Below are 23,971 nucleotides of genomic sequence, written 5' to 3'. Positions count from 1 at the left end.
TAAATCCTCCCTGTTTTTTGTTGTTTGTGTGTATGTGTTTTGTTTTGTGGTTTTTGTTTTTTTTTGTTTTTGTTTTTTGTTTTTTTACTTGAAGGTACTGCCTTAGAAAATTAAACATAGCCAGATAAATGTCTTTCCCAAAGGCATCATGGTAATTCCAAAGTAGCATGTTAGGTCATTTAACTAAGGTTTAGAGAGTTTCTTCAACTAGGTAACATCTGGGCTGTCCACGCATCTTGCCTTTACTGTTGGAAATGTGTTCATTGAGGCCAGCATGCTGGGAAACTTATGTCCACGTCCATAGAATCATAAAATTGCATTTTAAAATGTCAATATGTTAGCCAACATATTACGTGCAGAATGGAAATGATCCAGGAGCACTGGGAAGCAAACGAGCTTTTGAGTTGGGGAGAATTGTAAAAATCAAGAATGAGGCCAGGTAGGAGAATACACTGGAAAGGAAGCCAGCAAGATTAAAGACAGGGCAACAGGACAGGATCCAGGCCCTAATGGAAAGAACTGTGTTGAGAGATGCTGTCTCACGGCATGCCACCAGGTTGCATCTGGGTAGATGCAGAGCTAAATGCCTGTTTCCCCACAGTAGGAAGAGGGAAGGTAGACTGAGAAGCTACTGGGAGAAAAAACATTCCAATGCCCGTATGAATTGCACAGTGAAGCTTACAGAAACAGTGCAGTGAAGTAAAGAGTACTGGCCTAGGAGATTTATATTCTGCAGAGTACATTTGCTATTACTATTGGTATTACTGCTAACATTTTTTCTTAATTACATTTTAAATGATTATTGCTAATGTATAAGATATCTATTGATTTCTTCAAACTTCTATCCAATAATTTTGCTGAATCTCTAAAAGTTTCCTGTCAATGCCTGTAGGATATATCCAAACTCTTTAATAGTGTTTCAAACCTTTTATTCTTTAGCCATACAAAAATTCTTTCACATCTTCAGAAGAGGCGCATTCTGGCTTGCTGTGAACTCTTTTGTACTTTTCTTCCCTATGCTTAGAACACTGCTATCTCTATCTTCCCTCTCTAACTCCTAATAATTCTTCAGGTTTTAGCTTCAACATCATTTTTCCTGGAACATCTAACTTCTCTCTCTCCCCTGCCACCACCCCCCCCACCATGTCCGCCAACAAAATCCAATTAAGCACTTCTACTTCGTGTTTGCATGGCAGGCCCCTGTGTTAGCATAGCTGCCTCATCATAGAACTACTCATGCCTGACTAAAACTGCTTTTTTAGGATTTCCTTGGGTAGACTATTGGGTTCTGTGAGTGCAGAAGACATGTTTACCTTTACATTTTATGCCAAGCTCCTAGTATGTAGACCCCTTAAGAATAGCTAAAAACTACTTGTGGAATGGATAGATGGATGGATGGACAGATAGATGGTTGAAAGGATGGGTAGATGGATGAATTGAATCTAGATTCCTCATATGACTTATAAGGACCCAAATGAAACCTGCTTATCTTTCTAGTATCTCATCTTGCCACTTAGTACAAACCCATGTACCCACCAGCCACTCCTCAATTACCTTTCTCCTGAACACCTTCTACTCATTCTTGAGGGCTCGATTTTGTTGACTTCTTCCCGCCACCATTAACCTGTTCCCCTTTCTATCTCACCTAGATTAGGTGTTCCTCGGAGGTTCTTCTCCAGGACGCTCACTTCCTCACTTCCTCTATAATGACACTTAAGCTTTTCTGGAGCTTTCTGCTCTCTAGTTTTCTTCCTCTAGATTATAAGCTCCCAGAGGACATGGACCATGTTTAATCCAGTTTATCATTTTATCCTGGCACATAAAAGGCATTTGATAGTTATTGAATGTATAAATGAACTAAGGAGTTACATTATCTTTAAAAATATAAACAAAGTTTATGGCATTGTTCAGGCATTTCCTTCCTATTCCTTCCCACCAGGGGACTGATGAATCTTTACGGAAAATGTCAATTGTTCTGATTCTGTTTGGATTCTTTATCTTTCATCATATTTCTAAATTATGCACAGATCCTCTTCTGCATCCTATACTATCAAAAATTGGAAGTGCTGTTTTCTTTCATGAGAGCTTTTATTATAACTGTAAAGACTTCTGAGCCCCTCTGTCAGCAACTGCTCAACATTTACACTTGGAGTGTCAAGACTTTAATAACTGTATCTCTGTCGATTTGGCACATCAGGTTCCTACCAGCTATTGTTCAGACCCACACAGTGCTGAAGTAGGAGACTTCCTCTCCTTCTGTCTCTCTTCCGATGCCTGGTGCCTTTACAGCTACAAATGGAGCTTGTCCATTACCCTGAGTCACCCCTCTGTTGAATCCATGTGGCCTGCATCTTGGTGGAAGAAATATGCTTGCTAGTCAGTGAATTTTTCAGTATTCACATTATTGGAATGGGGAGAGCATTATTTACACTGATCATAATACTTGGTGTCTCCCACTTTTACGCTTCGTCTCACACTTGGCTAGAGCCATGAGGGCCTAAACTATTCAATTATTTCATGCCCATTATGGATAGGTTGTGTTGCAGCTTTGCAGAATAAGGAGTGAAGAAGGAGTAATCAGTGCAAATCAGCCACCATTCTGGAGATGCCATCCAAGATGCAACATGATGATAGGCCTGCTGTCTCATCTCTGGTACCGAAAGTGTCATATATCTTCACATGTCAAACAACACCTACACGGATTCCCCCGGACCTGGTCATTCGCCTACATATTCTGAGATAAATTCACCACTCCTTTCCTGCTCTGCTTTGAATAACAGTAAGCCATATTTACCAGATTTTTTTTGGGTAGTGCCAGGAATAAGTCCTCCCTGTGGCTCCAGAGAAGCTAGATTTTACCCAAGAGTCGTTTTCTCTGCTGTGCTTCCATTTCCCACCACACAGCCCAGTTTATAGATTTTAACAACACTGACTTCTCTTATTATTGCAGCCCCAGAGATAGTACTGACTTCCTCTTCTTATTGTTGTCTGGGATGCTGCACCATCCTCGATGTGGCTTTTGAGCCCTTCCAGCATCTACAGCAATTTTCAATTTCTTTTGAAAGACTTAGAGAGGCTTACTTTCCCCTGACTGGACCCTACTTAATACATCTGGAAAAATCCAAAATGTTCAACAAATAAATCTTTTAAAGTAAATGATATTTTAAAAATCTTAAGTCTTTGGTTTAAAGTAACTATCAATCACTGAGAATACCTTCTACCCCTTCAACCTGCACTATTTACTTAGAATTCCATTTTGTGTTTTTTTAAGGTAAAAATTTAGAAGAAAAGTGGTTCTAGTTCATATTTTAATAAAAATCCCATTACAAATTGAAATCTGAAAATGGAAGTCACAGGATAAATGGGAAGGAGACTCTGAGGTCAAACTGGAAAGCCCAGATTTAAGACTCTCTTGCACCTTATATCAGAGAAACTAGGACATTCTTTCAAATAGAAAGTTATTAGATATTGACCAAATGGCCCTAAGCAATTTTCAAATACTTTAGACTCAGCCAAATAGCAAAAACCTTTCATCATTCCAAAATTTTCTGAATATTTAAGAATCTAGATGTTTTACAAAGCAAACGAATAAACAAAAAGAATCAGACCTATAAAAAGAGAGAACAAACTGATGGTTGCCAGAGGGGAGAGAATGGGGTTTGGGCAAAATGGTTGAAGGGCACTGGAAGGAACAGACTTCCAGTTATGGAGTGAATAAGTCACAGGGATGAAAGATACAGTATGGGGAATATAGCCAGTGGTATTGTAATAATGTTGTATGGCGACATATGGCAGCTACACTTATATGAGCAGAATATAATATATAAAGATGTTTATTTTTTATTTTTTTAATTTTTTTATTTTTTATTAACATATATTTTTATCCCCAGGGGTACAGGTCTGTGACTCACCAGGTTTACACACTTCACAGCACTCACCAAAGCACATACCCTCCCCAATGTCCATAATCCCACCCCCTTCTCCCAACCCCCCCCCCCCAGCAACCCTCAGTTTGTTTTGTGAGATTAAGAGTCACTTATGGTTTGTCTCCCTCCCAATTCCATCTTGTTTCATTGATTCTTCTTCTACCCACTTACGCCCCCATGTTGCATCACCACTTCCTCATATCAGGGAGATCATATGATAGTTGTCTTTCTCTGGTTGACTTATTTCGCTAAGCATGATACGCTCTAGTTCCATCCATGTTGTCGCAAATGGCAAGATTTCATTTCTTTTGATGGCTGCATAGTATTCCATTGTGTATATATACCACATCTTCTTGATCCATTCTTCTGTTGATGGACATCTAGGTTCTTTCCATAGTTTGGCTATTGTGGACATTGCTGCTATAAACATTCGGATGCACGTGCCCCTTTGGATCACTACATTTGTATCTTTAGGGTTAAAGATGTTGATTCACTATGTTGAGCACCTATACTAATGTAGCATTGTGTGTCTCAAATAAAAAAAAAAAAATTAAAGAATCTAGATGTTTGAAACAAATTTTTGTATACTTCAAATTTATATGTTAAAAAAATTTAATCTCAATATATACAAATATCAAATCATTATGTTGTACATCTGAAACTAATATGCTATATGTCAATGATAAAAAAATTCTCTTTTTTAGATAACTTGAGATCTTAAGTTCCTTGACAATCTTTAAAGCGTCATCATTTAAAAGGAAGTTACATTTTATATAAATTAACATTAAAAACACAAGGAAAACTGCAGGTGATCTTAGGCCAACAATCCAATGGCTTATAGTCCAGGGGATGCAGAATACCAAAATCAGTAAAACACTATTCTTCAAACTTCAGTGAAACTATCACTTTTCTCCCATATCATATACAAACACTCAAAAGTCAACAAATGTGGAATTATCTTGAGCCTCCTATAAGAAGACTATGTTTGGAAGACCCTTGAACAGTCAAGCCAGAGCTAACAAACAGGAACTCACAATGACATAGCACTGGAAGTTATTACTCACTGTCACTCAAGCTTCCTCCCACCCTTTCCAGAATAACCACTTACTTCACCAGGTGCTCCCTGGGCTATATGGCTAATGACCACATATTCCTTATAGGTTTCATTCCTGAAAGTCCTTCATTAGCCTTCTGAGAGACCTGAAGAAGTCAAGAGGCTTTGGGGACAAACTGGAAGTAAGCCACCTCAGGTTCCCTGTTCTTCTGTTCTCTACTTCCTCCAAACATGGCCTCGACAAGTGGGATATCAAACATCATCCTATAAAGAGCACTACCTGCCTGGTTTCCCCACTCTGGGAAATAGGTTCTTGTCTGATGAGTCTACCGATTTCATGCATTGACAACTATCAGAAAGTGTTTCTTTTAATTCCAGTGTTTTTATTAAAAGAACTTTAGGTGAGAATGCCCAAACTCTTTTTTTTTTCAAACTCTTAATATGGTTTATTAAATAATAGAAGTCTACATTGTATAGAAGTTCCCTTTATTACTCTCAGAAAGATAACGATCCAGCCTTGTTTTCAGTGCCTCCAATGATGTGGAGCTTACCAGCTCCCAAGGCAGCCATTTCATTGCTAGACAGCGTTAATATCTGAAAGCACTTTCTAAGGCTGAACTAAATTCTCTCTCTTACTTTTAGTAGCTATCATTTGTAGAGCTATCATTACATGCCAAAGATTATTATTTCCTACAGTACTTCTAACTAAGCCTCACAAAAACCCTACAAGGTAGACATTATCTCACTTCCTAGTTGAGAAGAATAAAGCTCAAAAAGTTTAATTCACTTGCCTATGATCACAACAAGGCTAGTGTTTGCACCCATTGTGGTTTTCCCTAGTATGCCATACAGCTTTCAACAACAAAGAAATTAAATTCTTGGAAATCAGAATGTTAACTATTAAATAAAGTGTCATCCTTTAAAGTGTCATACCTTTGGGATATTTATATACACCTTCTCTCCAAACAGCTGGAACAGTTGCTTTCAGACAACAAAATGATGATTTTTTTTTTCTCCCAGTAAATCTAAAGGGTTTGGAAGAAATAGACAAATGTCTGGGTACTAAAATCTGTCTGTATGCAAAGATACATGAATATGAACAGGGCCACCATGTGTCCCTCTTCTCATCTATGTACACACACACACACACACACACACACAACACGTATACACATAAATATCTATGCACAGAACAAGAATCAAGAAGACCTGATTTTTCATCCTTATATGAATGACAGATTTCCCCCACCTCAGGTGAGAGCCAGATTAAACCCCAATGGTATGGTGGGAAATAATAAAGCCAAGGGGATGAGGGAGAGGGAAGCACTTCAAATGTGAGGCTTTTACAAACCAGCTCACTGCCCGGTGAGCAGGCAGGCTCCTGAAGAATCCAACACAGCCCCACCCCACAAAGCCACAAGGTCTGGGGGAGACAGTAAGTCTGAAAAGGGCCAGATCCTTCACTCCCCAATCCCTCCAACCCCTGGCAAGGAAGCCATGATCTAGTGGGAAAATACCAATAAATAACTCCACTGGAAGTAAGCACACTATAACTGATATCTTTTGTCTCTGTTCATCACAGAGTGGCCTCAGCAGAGTGGTTGGAAGCAAGGAGGTTGGGTTTGAAAGCTGGCTCTACAGTGGAGCTGTCCCACCTTCTGTGGAAGAATACTGCTGACCTCACTCTGCTACCAGGCTGTGGTTCCTAAGCTTGGTCTGTCTTGTAAACTGACCCTAAACAAGGTTAGTGAGTCTGAATAGAAGTCTGAAAGATCACCAGGTGGGTGATTTCTAACTATATGACTATTATTTTATGTATTTTTAGCAGCAAAATCATAACATGTATCATTATGGATACATAATAACATTATGGATGTAAGATTGAGATCCTTCTCAATCTTCAAACCTTTATAACTTCCAGAAGCTCAGCATTCATCTGAAACCCACACAACATAAAGGTCAAAGACTTGATATCCCAAGTGCCAAGGTAGTGTGACCTGTTGTCTCTTTTTGCCTGGGTCTGAGAAGCTTCCCAGGATGCGGGAATGTCAGTGCTAAAATTGGGACAGTCTTGGGCAAAACCAAACAGCTTGCTATCCTCTCATGCCATCTCTAGATTTCACAGCAGACCTCCCATTCAACAGGTGTAAGAAAGAGAACAAGTGACCCTATGGAGGTACACTCAGAAATCAACCAACCAACCAAATAAGAGGAAAATGGAAGAGAAGAAGAATATCGGTGTCCTGGGGTCACCTCAGAAGGAACATTTATTGCCAGTGACCTCCCACACACAGAAGAGAGAGAGCCCTGTCATGACGACCGATTGGTGTGGTGACATTCCCTGAGCTTCAATATACAGCCCCAGTACATTTTTTTTTTTTAATTTTTTATTTTTTATAAACATATATTTTTTATATACATATATTTTTATCCCCAGGTCTCCAGTACATTTTTACAAAGCCGCAACCTTCTCTTCTAACAGGAAAATACAATAGTAAGTTACTAAACACTTAAGCATATATATCATTCCAGCACTCAGTTTTGTGTCCAGAAAACAACTGCAAAGGCAAATTAAATAACTGTCCAAAATGAATATATACATATCCACTCCTTCAGCAATGTCTATTGAGGCCCTACTATACGCTAGTCTCCACGTGGGCACTGGGGACCTTTGGAGATGCCAAGGACTCGGTTTTTTTCTGCTAGCCATCTTATTTAAATCCTCCACTGTGTTCCTAATATCCACTTCCTAGTTTGGGGCTATTCTACCCTATATAGACTTGTTCTCCCAGGGTTTGGACCATGCACAGAAAACATTCAGTAATTCAATTGCCTCATTTACCATTGCTCCCTGAAGAAGAGCCGTAGCCAACGCATTTTTAATGCATTCAGCTTACATTTTCTTCTCTGGGAGTTTATTTCTGTCCACCAACATAGCTTAGGCATCAGGTAGCAGAGACATATTGAAGACAAATGAAGGTGGAAACCCCAACAGGGAGAAAATTATTGTTTTAGCCATTACCTACCATTTCTTGTCTTGAATCAGTACTGGAGCCATCTTCCCCTCCTAATTCATTATCATTACCTGAGCTCTAAGGTCTTTATGGCTTCCTCCTGCACCTGGAGGAACAACTCCGCCCCTCCTCCCCTCCTCCACTCCCCCCCCTCACCTTGCGAATTCAGGCAGAGAAACACAGGCGGACCCAACCCCACTGATCAGAATAACACATTCCTGTCTGTTATCTGACATCGCCCTCTTTTCAGCTACACTCAGACAATCCATTGTTTTAGCTGATGATGCCTGACAGGGCAGATGACTGAGGCAAGTGACAGACAGGGTTTCAATAGAGAGAGAAGCCTGTTGAAGCTCCGGCCTGTCTGCTCCAGTAAATCGCAGGTTTTATCGGCTGGGTGCAACGGGCTCATTTCGCCTGGATCGCTGGCAGTCCATCTCTGTACAGCCCCTTGTCAGGGACAGCCGAGCCGGCAGGTGCCTTAGCAGGCCGGGCTGATGGGAGTCAAACCCAGGGAGAACAAGGATTAACCTGTAGGACCGCGTCCGACTCCGCTCAGGGTCCTGCCAGCAGAGACCAGAGACACTGCAACTTTCCCCCGTCCCTAGGCAGCCGGCATTCATATGCATTTGAATAAACATAACCGCTGACCCCGGCGGCTCTGGCGCAGAGAACCCAGCCAGCGCAGGGCGAGGAGGAATATTTCAGTGTTCGTCCTGGCAAAACTGGACAGCCTGTCAGAAACATGAAAACGGCTTTTGAAATCTGCGTGTCTGGGTGAAAGTATAAAATATTCATGCCTCAGATTAAAATATTTTATTGAATTAATATTGATTTACGATTAATTTTTAAATAGATTCATATTTCATGAGGCACTCGCAATGAACCCACCAATTGGGCCTCAGTGAGTGAAACCAATTACACAAATCGTTAAGGAAGCGACCGAGAAAGCAACTCTCGACGCCTGGGAGGAGACAAAAAGAACGTGAAAGTCTGGCTTTCTGGTAAAATACACAGAGTATCTATACAGTGACTGAAAAAGAAATCTCATCTCCCTGCTCGCTTTGATACAGCTTTTTCTTTTTAATGTGTGCCAGTGGGGCATCCCCCTGTCAATTTTTTTTTAGAAAGATATCTATGTTTGGCCTCACATTTGAAAACTTCACCGTAGTGACTTTTTTTTTTTCAAAATTGCAATTAATTCTCCTCTTCCAAGAGGAAACTGTAATAATCATAGCAACCAAAAAGGGAAGCTTCGTTAAGAGCTCCTCTCTCCACTATTGGGCAAAGCCTTTCAGAAAAGTGCTGACAGCTGAAAACAAAAGACATTGATTGCTGCTCCCAATTAGCATCTTCAGGCACAAAGCAATGGCGGGTAAGATGAGGGTCCCCGAGTGCTTTGGAACGTGTTCTATTTCAATCTGAGCCCAGGGAAATTAACTTTTCCCCCTCGGCTCTCCCACCATGCTTTCCAGAATCCTACCTGTATTTTTGTCTGAACACTCGGAGAGCCATCATTTCAGTAAGTCCCCTTTTGGTAGGAAAATGTTTTCTAATTTCTACGAGATATTTTTACAGCCTAAGTAACAGACTCAGTTCATCTTTATTCATCCTTTTTTTTTTTTTTTTCTTTTTATGTCTCATTCATGTCTTCCTTGTCTTATTCAACCATTCTAAATTGGGCCATCCTTGTTTGGCTTATTATAGCCAGGCCTTTTTTGCACAAAGCACCAGTATGTAAAGTTATAGGACAAAATAAGGATTATTCTTCACTTTGTGATGAAGGGTTTTAATGTGAGCGTGAGGATTTTAAAAGGCTTGGGAAATCTGCAGGAGATGCTAGACTGGGTTAGAATAGCCACATGGGGCTAAGATGATGCCCAGGGTCTCCTAATTAGATAAAGCCATTGTTTAGATTCAGACAATACCTGTTTACAGTTCAATAAACAACTTGTCACAGTTGCTTGCTCAAAGCAGACCTAGATGTCAGTGCAAACAGTTAGTACAGAGGTAGTGGAATAAATTGGTCTCCTGAGTAAATAAATTGAGCAGCAATGTGAAACAGCCTCATCAGTACTGAGGAAGATAATCATTTATAAAGGTTTAAAATGGCGTTTCATAAGTATTGACATTTAGAGAAATGTCTTTCCCCATCTAAATGACTACCCCCACCTTTTCCTATTTTCACCAGCCACTGAAAAAGAAAAACAGTAATAAAATAAAAAGAGAGAATAAAGTATTTCTGGAGTTGTTCCATCAAAGTTGTATAATGCTTTATATATAAAACTTAAATATCCAAAAGATGCTCGGTCTTGAATATAAATTGTGGGTAAGTATGGTACCTGCCTCCAAGTATTTCCCATTCTGTCATCACAGAAGGGAGCCAGACGAAACAAGAAGATGGTGGAAAGGTCATTTGGCCAAACATGCAGGATTTTTGTTGTTGTTTCTTGCTGGTGAGTAACTGAGTGACGCAGGGAAGAGCAATGAAAGGAAGAGCAGAGCCGAGGCGCGCGCTTAGAAACTATAGTCAGGGAGATGAAGCAAGGGAGGCAGAAAGAAGAAATGAGGTGACACCATTCAGTGACTTCTTTTATGAGGATAATGACTGTACATCGTGGCATTCCCTCTCCCAAAGATCTTTGAAAGAAAATGTCTGTACTGGGAGAGGTAACTAAAGAACTGAATGCAAGGTTTTTGTAACAAATTGCCTTCACACAGATAGAGAAATCACAGAGACCCTGTCAGAGACCCCCATGCACATGTAAACACGGGGAAGCAGAGTGGCAAATTCCGGTTCTTCAGAAGTTGTAAGAAAACAAGGCATTAACATTTACTCCCCGCCATCTTGAAACCCTTCCCGTAATATACAATGTAGGCCAGCCCGCGCTAGGGCCCGAAGGGGAACAGTCCAAAGGCACTCAATCAATATTACCTTAGGGGAGAGGGGGAAAGGGTGGGGAAGCTTAAGTTCTATATATTTAATAGGTAACAGAAGCCCTGTTCCCACTACATTCTCCTTTCCTTCCTTCCCTCCCCACCCCTTCCTCCCTCCCTTTATGCACCACCCCACAGAGCCTAAGAGAAGGAGCTCTTGCCCTAAGAATGGTAGTGGGCACATCCCCTTTTAGACTAATTTAACCATCCCAGCACTTAATTTAAGTATACTGAATTCCACCGAATGAATAATGTTTATTTCCCCTTAACACAGAATTTTTAAATCTTCCATTTGGAATCTCTAGCAACGGAAGCCTGTTTCCCAAACCAAGAAAATAAAACTAGACTGCAGTCAATACTATTGTAAACGCCAATGATCCTTTCTGGAAATGAATATTTAACATCTGCCCTGTAACTCACACTCCCTGGATTCCCGGCTCTTTACAACCACACCTGCTTTTTCAAATGGAGTTCACAAACCGACGGTAAGATTTCTTTCCCTAGCATTATGTTGTGGTCACAGGCCTGAGAGCACATAATGCCAGGATTACTGCTGACCTGCCCTCTGTGGAAATCTGAGCTCAGTGGTGTCTTTATAAAATGTTAGCTTTCAAGGTTACTCTAGACAAAATTGGCAGTGGATGTAGTTTTTCACCTCTATTCCCAGCTTCCATGTTCTGAGACGAAATCTCATTTACCCCATACTTCTCTGAAGGGCCCAGTGCTCTTTTAAAACTTTTTTTTTGGACAGGCACAGCAATGCAGAGAGTAAAAGGAAGGAGATAGGATGAGAAAGAAAACCCAGGTTCGGGTCCCATCTCTTCCTGACTGGATAACCTTGCTCAAGCCACTTAATCTCTTCAGCACCATTCCTTGGATGTAAAATTTGATAGCAAATTCACTTCTGTCCCATGTACACATGTTACAGTTACAAAATAAATGAATTAAAGTGCTTTGAAACTTCAGGAACCAATCAGGTGCTATTCTACAAACGGTTGTTCATTCACTCAGAAATGTAACTGAATACCTACTGTATTTAAGACTGGATACACTGATGAGTATATCAGTGTATACTGATATAGTGCAGGTAGGTCTCCTGTACTTGGAGACACAGTCGAACAGAGAATGTCATGGAAAGCATAATATTAATAGCATAAGATTAGAACCATAACAGAGTATTAATAAGTGTTATGGGGCCATAGATATGGAAGCAATTAAATATTCTGGAGGCAAGGCATGGAAACTTTATTAAAGTGCATATATATAATGGGCAATGTTAAGCCCTACCACTTAGCAGGGGCGAATAGATTTTAACTCTTGTTAGTCTGAAACTCAAGGAATAGAATTCTAATACTTCAATTTTGAGTCTCAACCAGCAATGAGAAGAAGTGGAAAAGGACCACCAGGGCTCGTCAGCTCCTGCTCAGGGCCTCCAAGTCATAGAAAAATGATCAGTGCAGTTAAGGCAGACTCCCTGCTTTTAACCATGGAATTGAATGGTTAGAACCATCATAAGTCATCTTATTTATTTATTTGTTTTTAAAGATTTTATTTATTTATTTGAGTGAAAGAGAGAGCATGAGCAGAGGTGGGGGGCACAGGGAGAGAGAGAGGGAGAAGCAGACTCCCCACGGAGCAGGGATCCCGAAGTGTAGCTCAGTCCCAAGACCCCGAGATTAAGGCCTGTGCGGAAGGCATCTGCTTAACCGACTGAGCCACCCAGGCACCCCAGTTTTATCCCATTTACTGAGCTACATTGTTCATATCTTTTATCAAATACATTAACTGAAAGTATCTGCATCAGATGATGAACCTCTATCTGGTTTGGGAAGTCCTGCAGCGACGGCATGGAGCAAACTCTTCCCCAGCCCACCCTTATACTGCAGAGGATCCCCAAACTTGTCTCACCTGAAAACACCTTCTGCATGAGCTTACCAATGCCTCCTGGTAGGCACCATGTGTGGATCTCTAGCCAGACCACAGAGCCAACTCCAAAACCAGACTTCCTTTTGAGACTGAGAACGGCTTTCCTCCAGAGTTTCTTGTCTCTACAGAAGACACCACTGCTTACTCCCTTAGTCAAGCAAGAAAGCAAGGATTTCTTCTTTTCTTCTCCCTTTATGCCACCTCCCTCTGCTCCATTGATGAACCCTGTCAATTCCATCTCCTTACCATTTTTCATACCTGTACCCTTCTTTCCTTCCTCCTTTGATGGCCAGAGTTCAGCGGCATCACCCTTTATCTCAGTCTGGAAATAGCCCCCTAACTGTCTCCCTGTGTCTAATCTCACTTCCTATAATTCATTCTCCAAATGCTACCAAAGTGATAGTGATCTTTAAAAGCTAAGAAAGATCCTGTAACCTTCTTTCTTAAAATCCTTCAAAGCCTCTCCATAGTTTACAGAACAAAGAGCAAAATTCTTAAAATGACATAGAAGACCCTAAATTATCTGTCCTCACAGTTGTCCTGACCTCATGATTCTTATAACTCTGACTCTTCTATGTGGTTTCCTAACTCCCTGCCTTTACTCATACTGAATCCCTTTGCCTGAAAAGCCTGCCTCCTGTCTTCAACCTCCCATCCAAACAAACACCTCCTCATTTGCCAATTCTCATTCCAGACACTCTCTTCTCTAGGAAGTCTTCATTTATCTTACCAGAACTTTGAGATAGAATTGACTACTCCTTCCTTTATGCCCTCCCCCTGCACTTTGCCCAGATATCTAAAATATGTCTCCCTTCTTCCAGAAAGAAAACTCCCAACGATAAGGTTCATAACAGCTTACTTTGTATACCCACACCCTAGCACAGTATCTGACACATGTTTGGCACTCAATTGATGTTGTGTGACTGAATGAACAAAATATGCAACCCATTCTACCAAAAAGAATGTCACAAAAACCTAAAAAAGTGACTTGCATATAGTTAGTCAATAAGTATTTGTTGAATGAATGAATGAACAAATCCTTTCCTATTTTGTCATTGAACTGGACATCTGGTCACTGGTTTTTATGTCATCGTTCCCCATATATTTTTTTCTCTAATATGACAGTGTCCACCACAGGGTAAAGCAGGGTACATTATACCAGTATCAAATGCTGCCACAGATTGGAGATGACCTTGCTGGTTAATTGTTTCATTACTGGAAGCTCCTTAGGGGCTTCCTTCTTCATGTCAACCTCCTTAAATATACTCCTGACTCAAAAAAACTGCTTTGTTTTTCCACTCAACTGCTGAACAAAAACTCAACCAAGGCAGGAAAAATTCTGCTAACCCAGGGAGAAAGCATCACACAAATTCTATTCCTACTCTGTTTAGATCTCTGAGATCTGCATAAAAATTCAGGATTAACCTTATGACTGTTCAGAATAGACATACTTTCCAGAGGTGTGATGAACTGTCAAATATTTACTACTACTGGCACACTAGAATGCTGAAATTTCTATTACAAAGTGATAAACTTTGACTTCTGAATCTTTGAAAGAATGCTTTTAAAATGAAGATACTCCTGGGTATCTGCAGGGTTGGTATCTAGCCTATATGCATGGCCAATAAGGCCAGGGTGGGTGGCTTGGCTGGTGATGGTGTTGACTCTTCAGTGCCAATATATTACCAGCTCTTAAATGTATAGTCTATACTGCATCCCAGAAGGAACCCCACCCTGAGCTTCATTTTTGTAGATTTAGAAGTGAAAGGGCTTTATAGATCATCTAGTCCCTACTATATTCTGTTTAAGAGATTTATTTTTTCTTGCATATACTTATACATTTATTCATTCAACCAATATTTGCTGAAGGCCTATGTGCCAAGCACTCCCACAGAAACTCACGACACAGGAATGAACAAAACAGATAAAAATCTAAGACCTCATATGGCTTATGTTATATTGGGGACAGATAGACAATCAACAAAACATCAGTAGAATCTATTTTTTCTTGGCTGCTTGGGTTTGCCAAATAGTGATTAGTGAATAAAAATAAAGTAGGGAAAGAGAGAGGGAATATGCCAGGCAGCAAGTTGAGGAGGCTTCCAATTTAAACTCAGTGATTGGGGAAGTCATCTTTGAGAAGGTAACAAAAATTTGAGAGAAGACCAGTGGAGGGCCGAGGGGTCAAACATGCAAATACCAGAGCAAGAGGGGTTTCCAGGCAGAGGGAAAAGCTAGTCCAAACATTGTGAGGGAGGGATTTATATGATTTGTTAAAAGAAAAAGAACAAAGTGTGTCTTGTCTGGAAGGAACAAAAGGAAGAGAAGTAGAAGATGAGGTCAGAGGATTAGTGAGCGGCTCAGTCATCACAGAAGCCTGGTGGACATTTTTTTTTGTTTGTTTAATTTTTTTATTTTTTAAATTTCTATTCAGTGTACCAGAATTTATTGTTTATGCACCACACCCAGTGCTCCATGCAATATGTGCCCTCCATAATACCTACCACCAGGCTCACCCAACTTCCCACCCCTCACCCCTTCAAAACCCTCAGATTGTTTTTCAGAGTCCATAGTCTCTCATGGTTCATCTCCCCCTCCAATTTCCCTCAACTTCCTTCTCCTCTCTATCTCCCCATGTCCTCTGTGTTATTTCTTATGCTCCACAAATAAGTGAAACCATATGATAATTGACTCTCTCTGCTTGACTTATTTCACTCAGCATAATCTCTTCCAGTCCGGTCCATGTTGCTACAAAAGTTGGGTATTCATCCTTTCTGATGGAGGCATAATACTCCATAGTGTACATGGACCACATCTTCCTTATCCATTTGTCTATTGAAGGGCATCTTGGTTCTTTCCACAGTTTGACAACCATGGCCATTGCTGCTATGAACATTGGAGTACATTTGGCCCTTCTTTTCACTACATCTGTATCTTTGGGATAAATACCCAGTAGTGCAATTGCAGGGTCATAGGGATGCTCTATTTTTAATTTCTTAAGGAATCTCCACACTGTTCTCCAAAGTGGCTGCACCAACTTGCATTCCAACCAACAGTGTAAGAGGGTTCCCCTTTCTCCACATCCTTTCCAACACACGTTGTTTACTGTCTTGTTAATTTTGGTCATTCTAACTGGTGTAAGGTGGTATCTGAATGTGGTTTTGATTTGAATCTCCCTGATGGCTAGTGATGATGAACATTGTTTCATGTGTCTGATAGCCATTCGTATGTCTTCATTGGAGAAGTGTCTGTTCATGTCTTCTGCCCATTTTTTGACATGATTATCTGTTCTGTGTGTGTTGAGTTTGAGAAGTTCTTTATAGATCCTGGACATCAGCCTTTTTGTCTGTACCGTCATTTGCAAATATCTTCTCCCATTCCGTGGGTTGCCTCTTTGTTTTGTTGACTATTTCTTAAAGACAGGTTCAGGCTGGGTAAGATGAGAAGCAACTGGAGGGATCAAGCTGAAGAGTGACCTGCTCTTTACACTTGTAAAGGACCATGCTGCTGCTATGCTGAGAAGAAACTGAACTGGGACAAGGATGGGAACAGATATGCCAAGTGGGAGTCCGTTGCACTGATCAGGGTAACAGGTGATAGTGGTGTGGACCAGTGGTAGTGGTAGTGGATGGTGAGAAGTGGACAGATTCTGGATACATTTTGATAGTAGAGCCAATAGGATTTGCTAACATATTGATTATGAGGAATTTGAGAAAGAAAGCAGACAAGAATAACTGAGATTTTTTTTGGCCTGAGCAACTAACTGGAAGGTGGTGTTTTCATCAACTGAAGTGGAAAGACTGAAGATAGTGGGTGTTTGGGGGTGTTGCTATGATCAGGAGCTAGTTGGGGGCATTTTAAGTATGAAGTACCTAGTGGACATTCAGGAGAAGAGTTGACTAGTTCCAATAACCAGATGAGATAATGATATACAGGAAAGTTATGAATTGTATCAGGTCATCCAATCACAAAGGCACCATCAAAGTGCGACATAAAGTAGCACATAGGAGGGCTAAAGGAGGAGAACCCTAAAGGGCAAAGAAAGACTGAGACTTCCTGTCTTCCTCATTGTTTGGCCAGGAAGTGGGTGGCCACAACAAATTAAAGCTCAAAAAACAGAAAATAAACTGCAAAATATTATTCATTTGCTAGTCTCTTATGTTCATTTTTCGATTAAGTTCCTGATTGGGTCTACTAAACTAAGGGTTGTACGTTGAGAAGGTAAAGAGAGAATGGTCCCTGTTTGGGGAGTTTCTAATCCCAGCTGGAATTAGATGGGTGCTTGGCAAAGTGAGTGAGAAGAATTTGTTCATTTGGGGCACCTCATTCAAACAATACCTGGGAAGGAGCAAGGCTCTGAACTATTCACACAATGACAATGTACTTTTGCAGAGGTCTGAAACAGTGGCCAATGCACCATCTTCTCCAAAGCTGCAAAGCTTCAGGAGGTCACTTGGTCAGCTCTGGCCCGGAGCAAACATTCTAGGACAACTGTAACCTGGGGCGTATTAACCGTATTTGCCAGGAGAACATGGAAGAGGGAGAGAAAGAGAGATTGGACCATTATTGGTGGCCTGACGGAGACTTCTAAATATCCAAGCTATGTATAGCTAGCCTCCATTTGTAACTGGCTATTGGAGGTCTGAAATAATGGTGGAATCAAATGACTTCAACTTTTCAAGCCTTTTCCTATTAAAATCCATCTATCACAAATCTGCTTAAGTACTTTTAAAATACAGACTATTCAACTCATAAAGCCACCAGCCATTTATTGGGAAAAGGTTAGGCAGGGATCTGGACCAGATATGATGACCTTCATAGTTCAATGTGAAGAATTAAGACAGGTGATTTGAGAGCTAGTACTTGTAAGAAAAACATAAGCCAAAATCAGGCTATGCCAGTTAGTTACCTATTATCTCTCAGTGCCAAGTCAACCCAGACACACTCTGCTTCTTTGCACTATATTTTCAATATTCCCTTGCCAGATGGATTCCTGTTAGTTTCTGTCAGGGAAAGAGACTAGTGTGAAATTGAAAGACAGGAGGAGGGAAGAATGAACTCTTTTTCTATTTACAGTTCCTATAAGTTTTCCTCCAGCAGCAGAAAACAAATACCATACCAACAATGCTTCAGTGCCTTGGGGCTGGCTCTGCCCCTTCAGTGACAGAGTACCAGCGACACCATGCACTTTTCAGATAGCACCAGTCCCATAGCAAATCTTCCCCAAGAGCTAAACAATAACCAAGTGGTAGCCTTCTTGGAGAGCCATACAACAGCTGAATGGTATTCAGCACTCAAAGCACCAGCCACAGAAACCAGTCCCCTGAGCCATCACATATACCAGTGTCTTGTTCTTCAACAGCAGGAGTGGTAGCTGCACTCACACATACTAATACTGGACTTAGCTTGGCATTCCTTTTTTGATCTTTCAGGCTCTAATCCTGGTGTGTGATGGTTTTAAAATATATCACAAATTATTCAACACCCTTCTCTCTAAAAGGTTGACCGTAATTCATCTCCCCTTGATTATGGGCTGGACTTAGTGACTTGCTTCAAATGAGTAGAGTATGACACACATGATAGTGTGTGGCTAGGTCACAATAGGTATCACAGCTTCATCCTGCTCTCTCTCTTAGATCACTCTCTCAGAGAGAAGCCAACTGCTATGTCATGAGGACACTCAAACAGATTTGTGGAGAGGCCCATGTGGTGAGAAACTTAAACTTTTTGCCAACTACCAGAGAGAAGCTGAGACCTCCTGCCAATAGCTACGTAAGTGCGCCATCTTGGAAGCTGATCCTCCATCTTCAGCCAAGCCTTCAGATAACTGCAATCCCATGCAACAGTTTGAGTGCAATCACATAGGAAATCCTAAGCTTCTCCTGGATTTCTGAACCTCAGAAATTGTGTGATACTAAATGTATGTTGTTTCAAGCTACTGAACTTTGAGGTAACTGGTTATTAGTTACAATAGATAATTAAAAATCCAAGTAATCAATTGTTTAAAGTTCTCCATTTGAAATATGTATCGTGGTTTATTGCTGGATCTTAACTGATAGAAGACTTGGCAACATGAGTGGACCCAGGAAACTGACCCTCAAAGATAGGATTCTGTAATTGGGTTAATTACCTCTTCAACTTTGAACCCAGTAATCATCTCCTTGCTGATGGCAAATGGGATACGGGTAATCTGTAACAGGCAAGAGGAGCAAAATTATTTAAATTATTACCTGTTGCTGCTTGGGATGAAGTTCCTTTGAAAGGCAAGCCTTTGAGTAACAAAGTGGCTAAAGTACTTGACAGTTATAGTAATAAGTATAACTATAAGAACAGGGAATGAGCTTTCTGTGACATCAAGTCACAGAAGACCAGAAAGTACCTTCAGTAATCATAAAAGGACTCTTATTTCTTGGAGTCATAAGGCAGGGATGACTAATCAAAATATTTTTGTGAATTGCAAAAATTACAATATAAGATTAATTTATGGACAGTTTCTTATGTAAAAGTTTAGGAACAGTTGGGGAGGAATGGATGCCTGAACTTGGAAGGAAGAAATGTTGTTCGACTTGGACAAAGTTGAGTATTTTTAATCTAATATCTCTGAGCCTTACTTGCCAGCAGAAGCAGCTCCTTAAGTTTTGAGGACTCTTACTTGAAAACCCTGTAACCTCTTCTAAGGTTGATGCCTTCAAAAACCATGTCTGTTCTCCTCCGGATCTCTCATTGCCTCAAGACCTGCAAAGAGTTGTATCTCAGCACACTCCAGGGAGGTAAGTGCCAAGTCACATTTAGGAGAAAAAAGTTCATATTCTGAAAGAAGAGCAAGATTTTGCAAATATGAATTGGAAGAAACTTGAAGAACAGACATGGGAGTACATTCGATGGATGTATTAAGGGCAGCCTTAAGCAAGCTCATAGGCTCAGAATACAGGGAGCTCATTCAGCATCATCATCATTATATTCTGAAATATTTCCTAAGCTTTCTACAAAGTGCTTATAAATAGGGTGATCACACCCCGGGAAAAGGAAAACTTGTAGGCCTATCTCGAGATTATAAGATTCTAGCTCTGTTGATGTTGTCATGCTACCATGACCCACCAGTCAATGTGGGACTTATGGAGGTCAACTGATAAGTGGATTTGGGGGCCTCTAAGCTATATCCCCAGACGTTGCATATAGTTTGGATAGTCATGCTCAGAATCTTACAGAATCACTGTACAACCTCTCTTACTTCTGAGGGTAGGACTGTTATAATATAATTATGAGGTAATGGCCTCTATAACTTCCTCTCTGAACCAGAGTAGTAAGCCACAACTGACTCCTGATGGAATTACAGAGATCACTGCCTTCATAAAAAATGTGAGAGGTGAAAGGATGGTAACTCCTATCACATTCCAATGTAATTCTCCTTTTTGGCCTATGAAGAACACAGGTGGATCATGGGTTGTTATAAAGTCATTATTCCAATTGCAGCAGCTACTCCAGATATAGAATTTTTAAAGAGGCCAATGAATACAACCACAGGATCCTGGTATGCAGCTACTGATGCAGCAAATGTCTTTTGTTTATAACAAATTGCAAGTCCCATCAGAAGAAGTCTCTTCTCCCTTAGCAGGGATAGCAACACACCTTTACCCTCTTGCTTCAGGGCTAAATCAACTGTTCCACCGCATGACATAATCTAGCACCCCCAGATCTTGATCATCTTGGATTTTCATGGAATAGTATGTCAACTACCTTGATGACATCATGCTTCTTAGCCTTCTGACCAAGAATTAGCAGCTACTTTAAAAGCCTTAATAACATGCATTCCAGAAAATGGGAAATAAGCCCCACAAGTTTTCAGGGACCTGCAACATAATGGAGTTTTTAGATATCCAACCTGCCTACTGGTATCATTGACCAGTCTGGACAGTGAGTCCCTTCCACAACTACAATTTCCTCAAACTCTCTCACTGCTAATTAATCCCCAAACTCTCTCCTCCTGAAATTCCACTCAGTCTCAGAATCCTACCAAAGACAGTGTAGCAAATAATCTTAACGAAATCTACGGCAAGAGATAAAATTTTCTGTCAAAATAGAAGGAATCCAAGAATAAGGCCACGATGGAAATCACAAAAACTGAATGAGAGGAAGAGGGAGAAAAGTGAAGGGCAGGAAGTGAAATCTAAATATATCTGAGTGAAAAAGGGAAAGATCCACAGTATCCAGTGTAGTCAGGGAAAGAACTGTCATAGATTATCTGTTAGCTCTTACGGTGAATACAGAAAATTCCTTCTGAAGAAAGCTCACCTGCTTAGCACTAAAGTACTTCTGGGATAGAGGAACCATGTTTTGAAGAGGAGCCACGTTCTGAAGTTCTGTGGTAATTATGCATCAGTTTGCCCAAGGCTGCAGGTGCAAAGTGGCTGTCTATAAGCATCCACTCCAAGACACAGAACAGACAGGAGTTCACAGGCATCTAAAGACAAACACTGGAAATCTTTCTATTATTCTGAAAAAAAAAAAAAAAGAATAGTATTTAATATCTACTTCACAGAAGCATAGTAAGTTTCTATATTAAGAAAACACAGCTTGCAAGCAAGCTGAGCAAGACCCTCAGAGCAAAGCGACAGATAAATGCAACAGTATTATTAGAATAGATTATTAGGTTCTTTTGCAAAAAAGCCCTGTGACTGAAAAGTTGTAGTCCATGACTTTCCGCTAATCATATCCCCCAAAAGAACAAGCTGCAAATTTTTTACATTAGAGGATCTCAATAAAGGTCTGTTGAATTAAACTGGAGTTGGCAAAATGTCAATTAATTTTTTTTTCAGTTTTGCTCTTTAAATTTTTACATATTCCAATTAATTTAACAAAGACATTAGAGATTTTCATTTCCTCAAATCCTTTCTTTGATCAAAGCCAAGGAATAGACTGACAAATTAATTCTATTCTAATTCATGTCAGAAGCAACACTTAACTTCTCTTAGAAATGAAAAGTAAGTAAGTAAGCAACACCAAATGCTGGCAACGTTGTGGAGCAATAGGAACGCTCATACATTGCTGGTGGAATTGTAAAATGGTACCGCCACTCTGGAAGACAGTTTGGCGCTTTTTTAGAAAACTAAACATATTCTTACCATATGATCCAGCAATCACACTCTGATATTTACCCAAAAGAGCTGAAAATTTATGTTCACACAGAAACCTGCACAAGAATGTTTATAGCAGCTTTACTCAAAATTGCCAAAACTTGGAAGCAACCAAGATGTCCTTCAGTTAGGTGAATGGATAAATAAACTGTGGTATATCCAGACAACGGAATATTATTCAGCATTAAAAATAAATGAGCTATCAAGACATAAAAGGACATAAAGGAACATTAAGTGCATATTAGTAAGTGGAAGAAGCTAGTCTAAAAAGACTACATACTGTTTGATTCCAACTATATGACATTCTGGAAAAGGCAAAACTATGGAGACAGTAAATAAACTAACGCATGTAGCAGGGAGGAGGGGAGATGAGTAGATGGAAAATGGAAGATTTTTAGGACACTGAAAATACTCGGTATGATATTGCAATGTTGGATATATATTATTACACATTTGTCTAAACTCATAGATGAACAACATTGAGAGTGAACCCTAAGGTAAATACAAAATTTCAGGGTTTATGACACATCAGTGTAGGTTCGTCCTTGGTTAAAAAACAAACAAATTCCATTTGGCATATGATGCTGGTAACAGGGGAGGCTCTGCTGGTGTGGGGTAATTGGAAATCCTTTGACTTTCCTCTCAATGTTATTTTAAACCTAAAATTAATCTTAAAAATTAAGTCTTTAAAAAATAAATACATAAAAAGTTAACACTGGCCTGAACTAATAGATCATGCATTGTTTTCAGTTGTCCTAGACCTGGAACCACTAATGAATGGTAGGAAAAATATTACTTGTAAGACTGCCCATATTCTGACAGTCATACAGTCAGAGGATAAAGATCAATGGCTTCACTGACACACTTCCTCTATCCCAGTCACACTGGCCTCCTTCTGCTTGCCCACACACCAAACATGTTCCCACCTAATATTTTTACTTTCTCTTTCCTCACCTCCCACGCTCTTTCCTTAGATAATGTGCTCTCTAACCCCTTTGAGTATTTCAAGTCACTTTCCCAGTGAAGCCCTCCCTGGTCAGCCTAACTAAAAATTCAACCCACTTTCCTCCTTTGTTTGTTCTACAACTTCAGTACGTATTGCTATGTAACATATCCTAGGTTTTGCCTTTTTGCTCCATTGTATATCTCTCTCACTGCACTATATAAATACTGTGAGAACAGGAGTATTTTTTTCATTACTATATCTTCATCCCTTAGAAAGATGTCTGGCATATAACAGATCAGGAAATATCTACTGAATTAATAAATGATTATGCAACCATGTTAAAAACATGAAATGAAGGGGCAAGTGGGTGTCTCAGTCAGTTAAGTGTCTGGCTTGATCTCAGCTCGGGACTCAGTCTCAGAGTCGTGAGTTTAAGACCCGCACTGAGCTCCATGTTGAGCATGGAGCTTATCTAAGAAAATAAAAAAGCTTAAAAAAAATGACATGAAAAACATCAGGGAAATATAGTATACAATCTTTAAATCTTTCTTTCTTATCCCAGGAAACCTTTTACTTAGATCGTGAATATGCTCTATTTTATAATTTTATTTCAAAAATATCAAGGTGTTTTGGAGAAGACAGACAGCCCTGATAAATTATGAATGCTCTAAGAAATTTCAAAAATTCTATTCTCTGCATTGTTCATAATACATTATACTTTGACATTTATAAAAATTAAAAACAAATAGAAATTAATCCCATCCTTAAAATATGAATCCTATAAATGTTATTGGACTATATTTACATCACACATTTTAAAAGTTCATATAATGTTTAGTTTTAAAATCCATTACTACTTCATAATTTAGAATTTTTATATCAATGGATGTTTATTTTTGATAGTCATTAATATTTCTGCAACCAATATATTTGCTAATCTAATAGTACTCTTTTTCATTCTTGCCTGCACTATAAAAAAATTTAATACTCAATTTTTAACCTTCTTCCAAGGGCTACTTTCTGAAAGTAGACAT

The 23,971-nt window shown here is 39.9% G+C and overlaps 1 long non-coding RNA gene across 4 annotated transcripts in view; it reads right to left on the bottom strand.

Moving 5' to 3' along the window:
- Positions 1 to 23,971, bottom strand: part of LOC131809435 (uncharacterized) — a 184,235-nt gene that overhangs the window by 96,130 nt on the left and 64,134 nt on the right. For 3 of the 4 annotated variants that reach the window (XR_009345172.1, XR_009345173.1, XR_009345170.1), the window contains exon 1: positions 13,104 to 13,447. The exons of the other annotated variant lie outside the window; for it this stretch is intronic. This is a non-coding gene — a long non-coding RNA (uncharacterized LOC131809435). Of the gene's footprint in view, positions 1 to 13,103; positions 13,448 to 23,971 lie in introns of those variants that run through there. 4 annotated transcript variants of the gene reach the window in all.

The sequence above is a fragment of the Mustela lutreola genome, chromosome 10 (genome assembly GCF_030435805.1).
Source record: "Mustela lutreola isolate mMusLut2 chromosome 10, mMusLut2.pri, whole genome shotgun sequence".
Lineage (NCBI taxonomy): Eukaryota > Metazoa > Chordata > Mammalia > Carnivora > Mustelidae > Mustela > Mustela lutreola.
Note: the sequence above shows the minus strand (reverse complement) of the source record. Positions and strands in the feature narration are given on the sequence as shown.